This window comes from Cygnus olor, chromosome 13, assembly GCF_009769625.2.
Source record: "Cygnus olor isolate bCygOlo1 chromosome 13, bCygOlo1.pri.v2, whole genome shotgun sequence".
In the NCBI taxonomy this organism is placed as follows: Eukaryota; Metazoa; Chordata; class Aves; order Anseriformes; family Anatidae; genus Cygnus; species Cygnus olor.
In genome coordinates, this window is record NC_049181.1 from 10918928 (window position 1) to 10932736 (window position 13809).

At 39.7% G+C, this 13809-nt stretch overlaps 1 long non-coding RNA gene across 1 annotated transcript; it reads right to left on the bottom strand.

The window, feature by feature from the left end:
• Nucleotides 1-533: 533 nt before the first annotated feature.
• Nucleotides 534-13276, bottom strand: LOC121077065. Its single transcript, XR_005823878.1, has 3 exons — nt 13151-13276; nt 7611-7735; nt 534-616 (listed from the first exon to the last, which is right to left on the bottom strand). It is a non-coding gene; the product is annotated as an uncharacterized LOC121077065 (long non-coding RNA).
• Between the last annotated feature and the right edge of the window lie 533 nt (nt 13277-13809).

Consider the following 13809-nt stretch of genomic DNA (forward strand, 5'->3'; position numbering starts at 1 on the left):
GACAACAAGCAAGTCACAGTAGCTGTACTACATCCCCCCCTCACCTGAGCACTCTTGCACAGACACCTGCTGCTCATAATTAAGATCCATTGCCCAAATTTACATATCCTGATTTGTATCACTCAGCTCCTAGAGACAAAGGATCGCATTTACTGCGGGGAAATGACAGCTCAAATTATGCTTCTCATGTACGGCTTGCCTGGGCAGCTGCTTGTGCTAAAGGGCCCTGACATGAAACACCAGAGTGTTTCTATTTAAAAAGTATATGTTTGGATTGAATTTAAAGAAAAGCACATGGTGATTTCCCCCTTAGGGGGATAATAGCCTTTTCATTAGATAACAAGTGTCAAAAGATGCCATAAACTTCCCCGCAGGCTTTGTTGCCACGCAGCGCTGCACGGAGCGCAGCAGTGAACTTGCAGGGTCCCCCGCTCTCCCCCTGAACCTGCTGCTCACGTGCACGCATTGGGTTTAGGAAGAGCAGGCACCTCACGCTACATGCAGTAAAGACCATACCCTCAGCTCACCGGCGAAGAGGAGGCTGAGCGTTGAATCCCCGATTCAGCAGGGCTGATATGGCACAGGAGAGAGCGCGGCCGGGAAGTCAGGCTTCAGTCTAAAAAGACAATAAAAAATACCATGTATTGCCATGCAGAGCAAATGGAGTGTGAGACTCCCACTGACACTTCAGATGGAAACAATTTTCCATATACACATATAACTTTTGCTGTCACCTGTCCCTAAGCTTTTCGGGCAATGCAAATAGCAAGAGTGAACCCGCTGGTGATAGCCCAAGTCATCCCTTACTACACTTTTCCTCCAGGTTTATTAGGTTGCTGCAATGCCCCTGGGCAAGATTCAGCCTTCATTCAAAGACCTTTTAAGTCTTCACTGGGTTTGAATCAGTCATCCAAATGATTAAAATAATTCTAGATCTGATTTATTCACACACCACAATTAATGTTAGGTACATGGGGTCTTACCCAGAAATGCTACGAGGGCAAGACCTCGTTGTCAGTGGGACTGGCATTTATAACTTGCTTCAGCTCATTTTCAAATCTGGAACTCATCTTCAAGAGAAGGAGTTAAATTAAAACTATGAATGCCAAACGGTAGAGTGAATGCAGAAGTGCAGAGAGACTGTAGATGGGACAACTGCAGCTACCTGGGTTCCTAGGGTTAAGATGATAAGCTGGACACACCTGAGGTCTGATCTCATTTGGCTACTCCTTTTTTTCAGGGATGAAAGCAAATATTTTATTCATGGTATCAGAAGAGCAAAGTTCCACACTAATTCTGAGTTTCTTTCTTTAAGGGAACTTTTAAAAGGATCTGACATTACAGTTACCTACACGTCTGCTCCTGAAAATATTAAAACTATATATATTTTGTGGCTCACATTTGAGAAAAACAGAAAGGAAACTAATTTCTAATGGAACTAACAGCTACCAAACTTCATTAAAAATAACGACACTTCAGAAGTAGAAATGAAAATGGTACATTATTCCTTATCTGTGACATAACTTCAGAATACATCCATAGGAGTACCTGTTCAGCAGCCTGTGGCAAATGAAAAAGACAAAGAAAAACATTGCATTGGGAGTCATTAATTGAATTAATTAACCTAGTGACATTGTCATAAGAAGAATTTATCTGGCAACCAGCAGGAGCAGATCTCTAATCATTTCACCATGGCTTCTTCCACAGATTAACAGTCACACAAGCCCCTGGCAGCTGGCTGTTAACATTGCAAATTATCAGAAATTAATTAGATAAATGCTGTGCACCCATGTGGATTTTTTTTTTTTTTTAAGTAAAGATTATGAAGCCAATAGCTTGTCTGATGATTTATTTGGAGAAAACATCATTGTTTAAACGAATAGGTTGCAGCATGGCTTTTTAATGGGAGAAAAGAAAAAAAGGGGAGAGGTGGCTTAGAGCAAACTATAGTAACAAAAGCCAAACACTTGTAAACAGGAATTAAACAATCCACCCTGAAAATAGGGATATACACAAATGAATTCAGAAAGGTCTATTATTTTTGGATAATAAAAATAATTCCATTTGCATACTTTTCAGAATAATTAAGGTCGCTGTTTCAATCTATTAAGCTGGGATCCAACTCTTCAGAAGTACTTCTGCAAGATAGCTTTATTCATCCAGAGAGTAGCCAGCATATCACACACGATATACAGAATTTTACGGAAATTGAAAGAGGCTACATAAAGCTTAGCCTTATTATTTCCTGCAACCTCTTGTCAGAGTAACAGGCGATGTAACCATCACACTTTAGAAAGACTCCTTTAGATACTGCAGTGCTTCTTAGTAGTAGTCAAGGACTTGCCTAAAATAAAGTCTTAATCTCCATGTGATTCAAACAAAAGCAAAAGAGATTCATTCTCACTAATGGATTTCAACTGTCCTCTTAAAAATCTCTTTTATTTCTACCTGACAGTGCTTTATTTGTATGTTTTCTATTTAAATAGACTTTGAAAACTCCCAAAAGCAGCTTTTAAACATGCAAAACTGGCACTTTACAAACAACTGTAATGCATTTATATTTAACAACCTCCAATAGTCCACTCTTTTGGAGGAGTGGGGTTTATAGAATACAAACAATAACAAACTTAGCCCAAGAATCCACAGATTCATCTGGACACAAAGCTGCTGTGAGGGTGAAGGAGGGGCAGGGGGAAAGGGAATAGGACAAGAGAAGGATGAGAGTGGAGACTAACGTTCTTGAAGGATGTATGGAAACACGGAGGGTCAGGAAGGATGTTGCTGACACTCAATACTGAGGCTCTGAGGAGGCAATCACAGGTCTGAAATAATATCTTGTAAGAGACCCCAAGGGAAACCCAGCCGGCCAGGTTATCATTCCAGGCTAATGTGATATTCTTCCCACTGGGAACTGTAGGCTCACAGTCTCAGGTTTCCAGTCCCTGGGGGAAGATGAAGCTGCTGAGGGTCTTTCCGAGGACAAGGCAGCTCACAAGGGCTGTGAGAGGTCCTCACGCAGCAGGTGTGGAGCTGGACAAACACAGCAAGGGCAGCACAAAGCAAAGGAATCGGTGATGCCCTCCCCTCTCACACTGAAAGCAAAAATGCCCTGACAGTCAGGAGCACTGCCCCAGCTGGGCCAAGCTACTCCCCAGCTTTCCTCCTAGTCACGGGTAGGACACGTCAGAGACTCTGAAAGCTCAGTTATGTTTGGCTAAAAACAGAAACAACAGTTTTGGGGAAGTGGAGATTTCCAGTGTTTCATTGTGCGTGGGAACAAAGCTCCTTTAAACCAGAATGCTCTGTGCCAGTGCCCGTCTGCAAAACAGGGATGTTCACAACCAGTGCGTGGGCAAATCTGGGTGCTGCCAACTTTACCTGTTCCCTGCCTGCCCACCTGCCTAGCAGGCTACGTCCACGCCAGGTACGTAGCCGGGAAATGTGCCTATCTGTGCCTGCCTATGTGCAGGCAGCCATAAAGGCTTCCCTGGAAAATATGTAACCTCTAGAAACCTCAAGTTCTCAGACATCAACAACCTCCAGTGCTTTCAAAGCAATCTAAAAAGTATCAGCCATTTCCTAGTATATTCCCATGCTCCTGCTCATGGATGTACAGTTGCTTGTTAACACGTGTACTGGTCTAATTTTAAACAGCTGCCTCTCTTCCTATGCTTGACAGGTGGCTTAGTGGATAAATACTGCAGAAGGGAAATAAAAGACAGCTTCTCGAAAGCTGATACCTCAGCTAGGCTTGGTTTCTTGCTTCTTGAGAAGCTGCTTTATCACAGCATGAATCTTACTGTTGCATGAGTTAAACTGTCAACTCAGAAACTTACAATTAAGCCCCTAAATCCGTGTTTATGTAACAACAACAAAATAAATCATTTAAAAAAATACATTTTTCAAATGCTGATTTTTCATTGCCTGGCTGCAGAAACCTGAACTTTATACCTTTATATCTATACGTTATATCTTTATATTCTGACACCAATAAACACCTCCTTAACTCCACTGAGAGTTAAGAAAGTGTTGGGATAAGGCTACATGGAGTAAGACGGATAAACAGAAATGCAGACACTAGAACCTGATCACTTAATTATATGATTTTCTTAGGACGTGAAAATTTCTATTTTTAAACCATTTAATTTCTTTTATGATTGACTACCACAGGAATTCAAATAATTGCCTAAACTCTTCAGATATATATTTTTTTATGTCTTTTGGTATTTGAATTCTTATGGACCCCTCTCAAGCATTTATCTTAATGTCAAAATTATGTAATTTAAAAATCAGTTTTTAAGTGAAGATAGCAGTTACCATTAAAAGAGAGAAAGAGAGAGAACACCATTACAAAAACAAGCAGTAGCTGAACCCTTCTTAGCATAAGCTTGTGAGGTATTTCCAATTATGCTGCACTTCAGGAGAACTGAAAAGCCCACATAGTATAAGCACGTGTACAAGCATTTACAATATTTTTCATGCAACAGTCTGTGTGCATAGATGCTCAGGCAAAGAAGCAGTTGGAGAAGGCTACACTTCACCCTGAGAATAATTTTAAAAGACCTTTGAAAATTTTGTGTATCATGTCGTGAGCATCGTACTGAGGCAGAACTAGAGAGGAGCTTTTTTCCCTCTGTGAAAGTCCAGGCTTTATATTTTTCAGCATTCTTGTGCCAGAACTGTCTTGTGTGACTACTTTCAAGTAAAAGAAATCTTTAGCATGTATGATGCACTGCCGTGCAAAGCTACCTAAGTGTCTAATTTCTTTTGTGGATCTTGTCAAAATCCCTTGTGCATATATGCACGTGTGTTTGCCCCTACACTACAAAAGCACTGGAAGTCTTGTGCCTCTTCATCTCCTCACATCCAAAGAGAAATGATGTTCCCAAAGGCTTCCACTATGAAAAGACTGCAAGAACAATTTTTGCATAAGTTTTACTGTGCCAAGATGACAATAGCTTGTATTTTTTCTACATCAGAAAATCTTTTCATGTATCCTTTACTCCCCCTACCCATTATAAAACTTATGTTCCTCAGTGCAATATGAAACAAATCGTGGGAGAAGACAGTAGCTTTAACCAGAATTTTCAGAGAAAAAAACATGTTTTTTTTGTTTTCTTGCACTTTCCTGGGTGACTTGTCATGTCAAATAGTGTCAGTCACATCTGATTAGGTGACTTTATGACTCCAAGACATAAAGCTACATGACTGATGCACATCAATCCAATGCGCTGCAAGATGACTCCCCCTCTGGGAAACGTAAAACAATGCACTTTTCAAAAAGCTTAACCCTTAATGCTCAGAGTCAAATTCCACTAGCATGCTTCCATTACAGTGATATGATAGATGGTGACCGTTGACTTGAAGGTGTAAAGAAGTGTGGCTTTTCAGAAAGTGAGCTGATTTAGTAAAATGTCTGAAGAACAAGTTGGTGAGTTTTTGACTTGGTATTACTATATCAGACAGTGGCTCTATACCCTTATAAAAATTGTTTTAAGGAACATATTTAATTTCTAATAAATTCAGAATATTTTGCTCAAGATTTACATGGAGTAAACAGGACAGGTAATTTCTTTGTTTCAGTTATCCAAGCTTTTAGTTTATAAAATCATATATACTTACAGGTCATACATCACGTCTCTAAGTCATTATTAGCAATGGATTTATGCATCTGCAAATAATGAGGCACTATAACTGAAACAAAAGCAACCAGTTCACAGAGTAACAATTTACAGGTCATCATAGTTTTATCATAGCATGTTTTATGCCTAAATATGAGAAGTTTTAATAAAATGTTAATTGGTTAATGAAAAATCTCAGGGGAGAGCTACATTAATTGCCACCTATGGTTATTTCCCCCTCTTATTTAAACTCAGTGATAAGACTGGATTGTTCTGGGATATATATCCTGAGGAGCAGCATTTTCATGATATTTTGAAAGTAATTTGCTATTTATTTTTTAGCAGGAAAAGAGACATACAAAGCAATATACACATGGTGTTATTCATAACAGATTTGTGCTTTTTTTTTTTTTTTTTTAACAAAAGATAGACCAGATATCTACTCTGATATAATCTAACAACATGGAAATAATTGTGCTACATCAAAATAATACAGGTGTTTTACCTGTAGACAGTAACACATTTCAGCATTAGCTATTACCTTACCATAAAGTAATATTATTTTCTTGCAATACGTGATGATTAGATCTCAAAAAATCACCCTGTTTATCTGCACAATCCTCATTTTAGCTCTTTTACCTATTTAAAAATAATCCACCAGGAAAAAAAATGGAACAGGTTGTAATGAGATTATTTTGAGAATTTAATGGAAATAGTAAACCCTGTGGTGTCCAAACAAACAAGTAAGAAATACTGCAGCAGCAACGAAGGACCTGCACTTTGCCTTAGGTGCCATGGACAGCACCCATCTCCCACTTTGGACCTTTCCATAAACTCTGGGATGCTGAACCTCACTTGCTAAGAGCCTTGTCCCCAGGAGAGTCAAACACCACAACACCTACTAAAGACGGACAGTAGTAACAAGGATGGTGTTGGCCCGAAGCTAACCAGCATCGGTTTATCTACAATTTATGCTGCTGGACTGATTCAAAAAGAAGTCTGTGTGTCAGCAACTGATGTAAAGTCTTTGCATGTCTGTGATGGCTTATGGGTGACATCTTGATTAACAAATCATACCAATAAAAACCTAAAATTACATACATTAAATCGATTAATAGGTTTCTAAATGTAATTATAAATAGCAATCTTGTCTGACAGCTTTTTCAAGTGCAGTCCCTAAGGGTCTGTTCTGTGCTACTTAACATTTCTATCAATGACTTGGGAATAATATAAAAACATTACCGAGAAAGAATGCAGACTGGGGGAACATTCAATTAAAAAAAAAAAAGAGTAGACCAATAATGCAAAGTGAGCTGGACACCTCTGTAAATTATGCACAAAGAGCAAATACACGTTTCAGTAGCACCAAATATAAAATCACAAATCTGAAGATGAAGTATGCAGGCCACAGTAATATGATGAGTAACATGATGAGGAATCTATCCCAGAGAGCTGACTTTGAAAAAGATCTGTGGGCTGTGGATGAAAATCATTCTCCTGCACAATAAGTTAACTAAAGGGGCCAGTGTAATCTTGGGGTATATAAGCAGCAGAATCTCAAGGCTCTTTTACCTTTTTGCCTGGTATTGGTACTACTGTTCATGAAATCTGCCCACAGCTCTGGCATTTACAATTCACTAATGATGTAGAATCCAAGAGCCCAGAGGAGAAGTAAATGAATGAGTAAAGCGCAAGAAAACATGTTTTGTGGTGAAAGACTCCAAGAGCTCATTCCAAAAAAGATCATCTGACTTGATCATAGCCCCTACACAGAACAAAAGGAAGAGGAATTTCAGAGCTGATGCTGCTGTGTTTTAGACAGAAGATACAGTAGTAGCTGGATTATGAAATTTGATAAATTTATATAAACTACAAAGTTCAGATTTCACTCTATATTTGAGCTCATAGGAGAACAGTGCGTTTTTTTTTCTTTACTGTGCACAGATGGCTCTGTAAAGACAAAATTTTATTAAAAGCTCAAGTACTGACCTTGCAGCAACAATTCATGAAGGCAATCCCACCGCTTAGGTTATTCAGGAAGTTAAATTAGATGATCATGACCATCGCTGCTGACCTTTAGATCTATGACAGTAGCTGAAGATCAGACCTCAAGTCTGAAAGAAAAAAAATAACGTTCACTTTCAAGATAGTTAGCCATTAGAAACTACTCTAAGGACCATCTGTAGTGTTCATATTATTAACCATGAACTCCAGTTTATCCCTTACAGCCATGAGTTGGCTAAAAAATCCTAAGAGAAAGACGGGCAGAAAATTTTCACCCTTACACAAGCTACACAAAAGGATCAAGAACAATTGTTCCCAGTGGGAAGGGGAAAACTGGAACACGGGAATCTTATGAACCTTGCACTATTGATTAGTGGCACTCAGCTAGGACACTAGTAAATACTGATGGACCATTGCCTATCACTGCTAGTCAAGGTTTCCATGTGCACTGGTGTAGAAGGGATAAGAAGCATATGACACTTCACTGGACAGAGGACAAGACTTAGATTTGCTGAAAAGGAGTTGCATTCAGTTATTCAAATTCAGTCCAAACTTTTACAACAGCAGAATGTATTTGGTTCTGCAAGGAGGACAGGATTGAAAAACAGACACTAGTAGATTTCGCTTGCATTTATCCTGCTATTTTAACATGAGAGGTGACTGGGAGTTAGCCCAGCATTATGCCATCTGTATCACTAAGACCAGCTATAGCCTTACTATATTTGTGACGACAGTCATCAGTGTTGACTGATTCAATTGCTTATTATTCCACTATATCACTTCCTTTTTTGCTTGCACTCTTAAACTAGGAATAGGAAGACTGAGATTCAAGAAGCAGGCAGACTCCTACGCCATTGCAGCCTGAGTGCAAAAAGACACTGCATGATAAATTCCCACCTGCATCAAACATTCTTATCTTCTTCTCATTTCTTGTGCCCTCTCCCACTCACCTGGAACTGAACACTTCCCCTTTGTTTTATCTTATCTTGAAAACAAGGAAATACCGCGAGGTACATGTCAATATGACCTCTGTGAACTAGGAAAAAGCTGTCTAATGTGATGCCTTGTGGCTCCATTAAACCAATTAAAGATGCTTTAGGCTGTGAGTTTAAAAAATGTAAAGAGACTAAAGACTTGCTCTTCTGCTCAGAGATTCTCCCTAAAATGAGTTTACATAGGAGATTTCTAAAAATTACTTTTACATGCTGCTTTTTTATTTATTGAATATTTACACCTTGTTTAAATGTCATGGATTAAACTGAAAGTCTTAGTGTTTTAGCCAAGCTGACTGTTAACTGGGGAAATAAGGAGTAACCTTGAACAACATGATTAGAAATTTTCTTTCCATAGTTTAAGAATTAGTGAAAGAATAAGTAGTATGAAACAATTGCATTTATGAGATTGCCTTTGCCTCATCAATGTACAAATTCCATATCTCAGGGAAGACTGAAGAGTGAGTTTTGCTATTAGCTTTCCTCCTATATTTCCATATAAAATTATACTTTTTGACCAGAGGAAATTAGGGTATATTAAATACTCTTTTTAGGTCAGAGAAGATCGCTATACTTTTGATTAAAGACTGGTCATCCCACATTGATCAAACTGCAGTGTATATAGCAGAGCAAATCCAATGTGGAGGAGCAAAGGCAGGATGCTGGTTGGCTTTAATGAAATCTGAAATGCTTGTGGAGTTTCTGGACTGTGCAGGAAGAAAAAAATGATAATAATGAAAGAGCAGTCTTGAATGTCCTGCTTTTCTGCAGCTGGTATTTACCTTTGAGTGGAATCAGTGCCAGAGTAACACTGTCTGAAGCTAGGGATGGACAAGTCTCAGGAGCACCAAGCATCCAGATGAAGTGAATTAGAGTTTGATATCACTAATTTAGATCCATGTTTACCAGGAATGACTCAAGTTTCCTAATGCTGTGGAGGCAAACACGTTGCATTTCATTGTAACATTAAACTAAGCAAAGTCAAATGGACCTTAAAAACTTCTCAGAATTCTCAGGAGAACAGAGGAAGCCCATGTTCCTGCATGAGTCTTGCCCTGCTAACGTCCAGACTGGATGGTTCTTGATCTGAAGACAGATAATATTAGATATATGCCAACTGCATTAATATGATTTAATTGGACAAATTAACACAGAGACCTTTTCTACACACAACTATTACAATAGTATACACAATTCTGGTTGGGGATGTAATCTACAGAAAAAGATACACTAGCACAATCTTTAGCATAGGCACCAATATAAAAACCACTTTATTGCCCTTCTTAGATAGTAATAGATGTAAGGAATGCTTGCAGTACCATCTTTGGTGTCCGACTATGCCAGTGTAATGATACTGGGATTTAGGAAAGCAGTGTAATTTCTGGGTGCAGGGAGTGCGTTAGTGTCAGAGGAAGACTTTACAGGAAGTTACCTTTGATTATCTTCAACCTAAATGGCCTTTGGTTTCAACCTGTCTCATACAAGAACATGATTTCAAGACTATTAAAATGTATAATGTAACAGAGGTATTTACAGTTTACCTGAAAATGTATTGTTTTATTTCTAAATTTCCACCCCACTGCTGAGGTCAAGAAGCCGCTTCCCTGTGGGCCTGTCTAACTGCAGAGAGGATCTGTAGTCACTTCCGAGCTGCATCAGCAGATACCCGATCTTGGATGAAAAGAACTGGTGAACTTTTGATAAATGCTTTCCTGAGATGAAGTCTGAAGACCTGCCCTGAGGTGTGTCAACAAGATGCTTCTGCAGATATCCCACAGAAATACAGATACTGCTCCATGCGATGACATTAAACTAGAATTACATTTCATCAGCTTCATTGTCAGTCCAAGGTAAAAGTGAAACGTTCACTAGTCTGAATCCAAAGGGACAGCGTCAGCAAATTTCCCTCCTCACCTAGTCTGTGCAACATAACTCTCTTCTGAGAGTGGAAGACTGTTCTGTTTCTACAGCCAAAGTGCTGTAATTGGTAGTAAGAGAAATAAGAAATTTGCCCACCAAAGACAAGTCGGGTGGGGTGGAGCTCATCTGCTTGTAAGTGAACTCAAATCAACCTATTACACAGGCCACAGACTATGATCGGTGCTTTTGGTCCAGAGCATCACCTCCAAATGGTGCCACATTAAAAAGGAAGAGCCAGTCTTACATATACCCAGCTATCTGCACCCAGCTTCCCTACTCGAATCTGCAAAGCTTCCATAGCAGTCTCCATAAAACATCTACCATCACAGCTTAGCTACTTCCGAGGGTTAGCAGGAGCCATCCCTGTGCACTCCTGGCCTGGCCGATTTGCATCTCAGCCTTAATGCTATTTACTCACAGTCCTGCTGTGACTGTTATCAGACACGCACGGTTTTGTGGTCAGCTACTGTGTATTGCTCTCTTCAGCCCTTCAGGTTTGACAAGGATGGATGTGAAAAGAAGTGAAAAAGTAAGAAAATGCAGTATACTAACAACAACAAGAACAACAAAAACTCTGGTAGCTTTTTGGCATTTGCACCTAACTCGGACATTTTCTCTGAACAATAAGAAGTCAATAAATCACAATAAGCCAGTTGGAAGTGAAGTGTTTAACTAGCTAAACCACTGAGCCTTATCTGTTAACAGATAAGTGGGAACCAGATTAAGGAGATCACTAACTTTAAAGACAGGTAGCATGGATAGGAGGAGCAAAAATGATCTCGTTTTCTGTTTCTCTGGGTTAAAATAGCAGCAAGGACATAGAAGCAATGCATTTGAGACAAACTTTTCACTAAAATAAAAAGTTATGCTTTCACCAACACCTTCAAAGACTGTCTAGTTTGCACCAGTTGATACAAAAAATGACATTAAAGATGACAGCCAGTGCAAAACACTGTCAGCAGCAAACAGATACCCTGCATCACCTGATTTTTTGTATTCCTTCACTGTTTGAAGTTAAATTTTAAGTATTTTTCCCACTACAGAGATATTTCTGAGTTATCACTATTTCTGTCCACTAAAACAAAAAGATATAGATTGCCTTGCATAATACTGTACACTACCAAGGGTCATTGGCCTGGGAAAGTATCTAAATGTTTCTATAAAATTCGTGGAAACAAAGCCTTACGATGACTGTTCTATACTACGATTGTTCATATATTCCAAAAATCTTTTGAAATGGGTGAATATGAATCAGCATGTGTTTTAATAGGAAATTTTAGGGTAACATGAACCGCATTTAGCTGCTCTGCAGAATGAGTAATTTAAACAACATTTACTCTGAATGAAAATGCAGGTATTACTTCCTGCTTCTCCCTCACACCACACATGCACAAAAGGAAATGTGTTGAGAAAATTACTTTAATATTGATATTCTTCTTGTAATAGAGTCCTTGTTACCGAGGCAGGACTCAGAGCACAGCAGCACATTACGGGGGCTGCGAGGTGAAGGCAAATTGATGTTTAACTTTGCGTTATGCTTTGTAAACTTGGAGAATGGAAATGCGAACCAAGATCAGGAAATGCTATTACTGGTCATAGAAAAGGGTGCTGGTGTGCTGAACCTCCTGTGTGGGAACAGTCATGGGCAAGCAATGCTGCAGGAGCTGCAGCAACCCGGGGCCAGCCACAGGGGGAGCATGAGAAATGCAGTTCTTTAACCAGCTTCTCACTTGCAGTGGGCAGAGGGGAAAGGAGATGACACTCTTCTGGGGTGAAGCAGTGGAGTAGGACACCCCTAAAAGCAGACTATTTCCACTGATCAAAATGAAAGGCAGGAGAGCAGTGAAGGGTTTGCCCAGCTAGGGGAAGATTAAGGATGAAGTTACAAGTGATTCTTCTGCAATTATCATTTGAGGGTGTTGTAACTCATCTCCACACTTTTTATCCATCTGGAATTCTGTCAATTCAGTCAAAGAACTTCATATTTGCCAGACTTTATGCCAGTGGCATAAAGCTGGTAATATCTTGCTTAACCCAAGCGAGCCTGTAGGACAGTCCTTCCCTGCCAGTGCTGCAGAAGCAGTAATGGGGCTAGGGATTTGATCCTGCGTTCTGCCCTGCTCACTGAATGCACCCCTGTTATTCCATCCTCCCTTCTGCTATGACCAGAAGCTTGAAAAAATCTTTGCGGAGACATAAAACTGGGTTTCTAGCATAACTTGGGGCTTTGCACTCAGCTGAGTAACAGGAGAAGCTCAAACAACTTGCCTGAGGTTGTACAGCAAGAGAATGGCTCAAAACAAACCCTGTATGGAGGAAGATTCTCGTTCTAAATAGTGCCAGTGGGAAGGAACAATACCATTGCCCTCAGTGACTCCTACAAAACATCACTGCTGTCATGAATTAGCACAATGAGATTAGTACCTATGTTCTACATACACAGCATCTTCTGGTGAACAGCTCGAGTTGTTGTGGACCCAGGATATCTTCACTGCTTAGCAGGAATAGAATTAGACTGAAAGAACAGGAGAGAAGGCAAGTCCTTCACTCAGGTGAGCATTACAACTATTTAGGCACACAATACTTTATGAGCATTCAGTGGACTCCACTTACAGTGCATGTAATAATACAGAGTAATGGCTTAATGCTCATGCCAAAACAGCCTTCATGTTCCTCCCACGTGTTGCACACTTTCAGCAATCAGGCCCCAGTTCTCCTTACTGACTCCAGCACACTCTGACTTCCGTGGACTTCTGCAGAGTCAAAGAGAAACAAACCTTGAGGATCAGAGCTTTACATTGTGAATTTCTGTGTTGGCCTTCTATTGTTCCTAAAATGCCTCTAGTGCTCTACAAGGTGTCCAGAAATGACAGTTTCCCCAGGAGGAGGTGAATCACCAGAGGTGACAAGAGACGGGAAGTTCCAGTGCTCAGCTAGACTTTATTTTGATCTGTTCAGCGATCTCAATCACATCCCACAATGCCCAGACGTATTAGAGAACACTGATATCTGAATGAAGATACTTAAAGGACCTTATCTGCAATTAGGAAACAAAGAAAAAAATGAAGCAAAATCAAACTCCATTAATTTTGAATTTTCATACTAGTATATTTATAGAATTTGGCTTAAGACAGAGTATTGTTGTCTTTGTGTCCGAAAAGGTTTAGGAATGACTACTTGATAATACACCTTCTAAAGCAGTGTTTTGGTGTCTGCTGATGAAGGCTGTTTTTGTCATCATAGCCCTGTAAATACACACATGTAATACATCT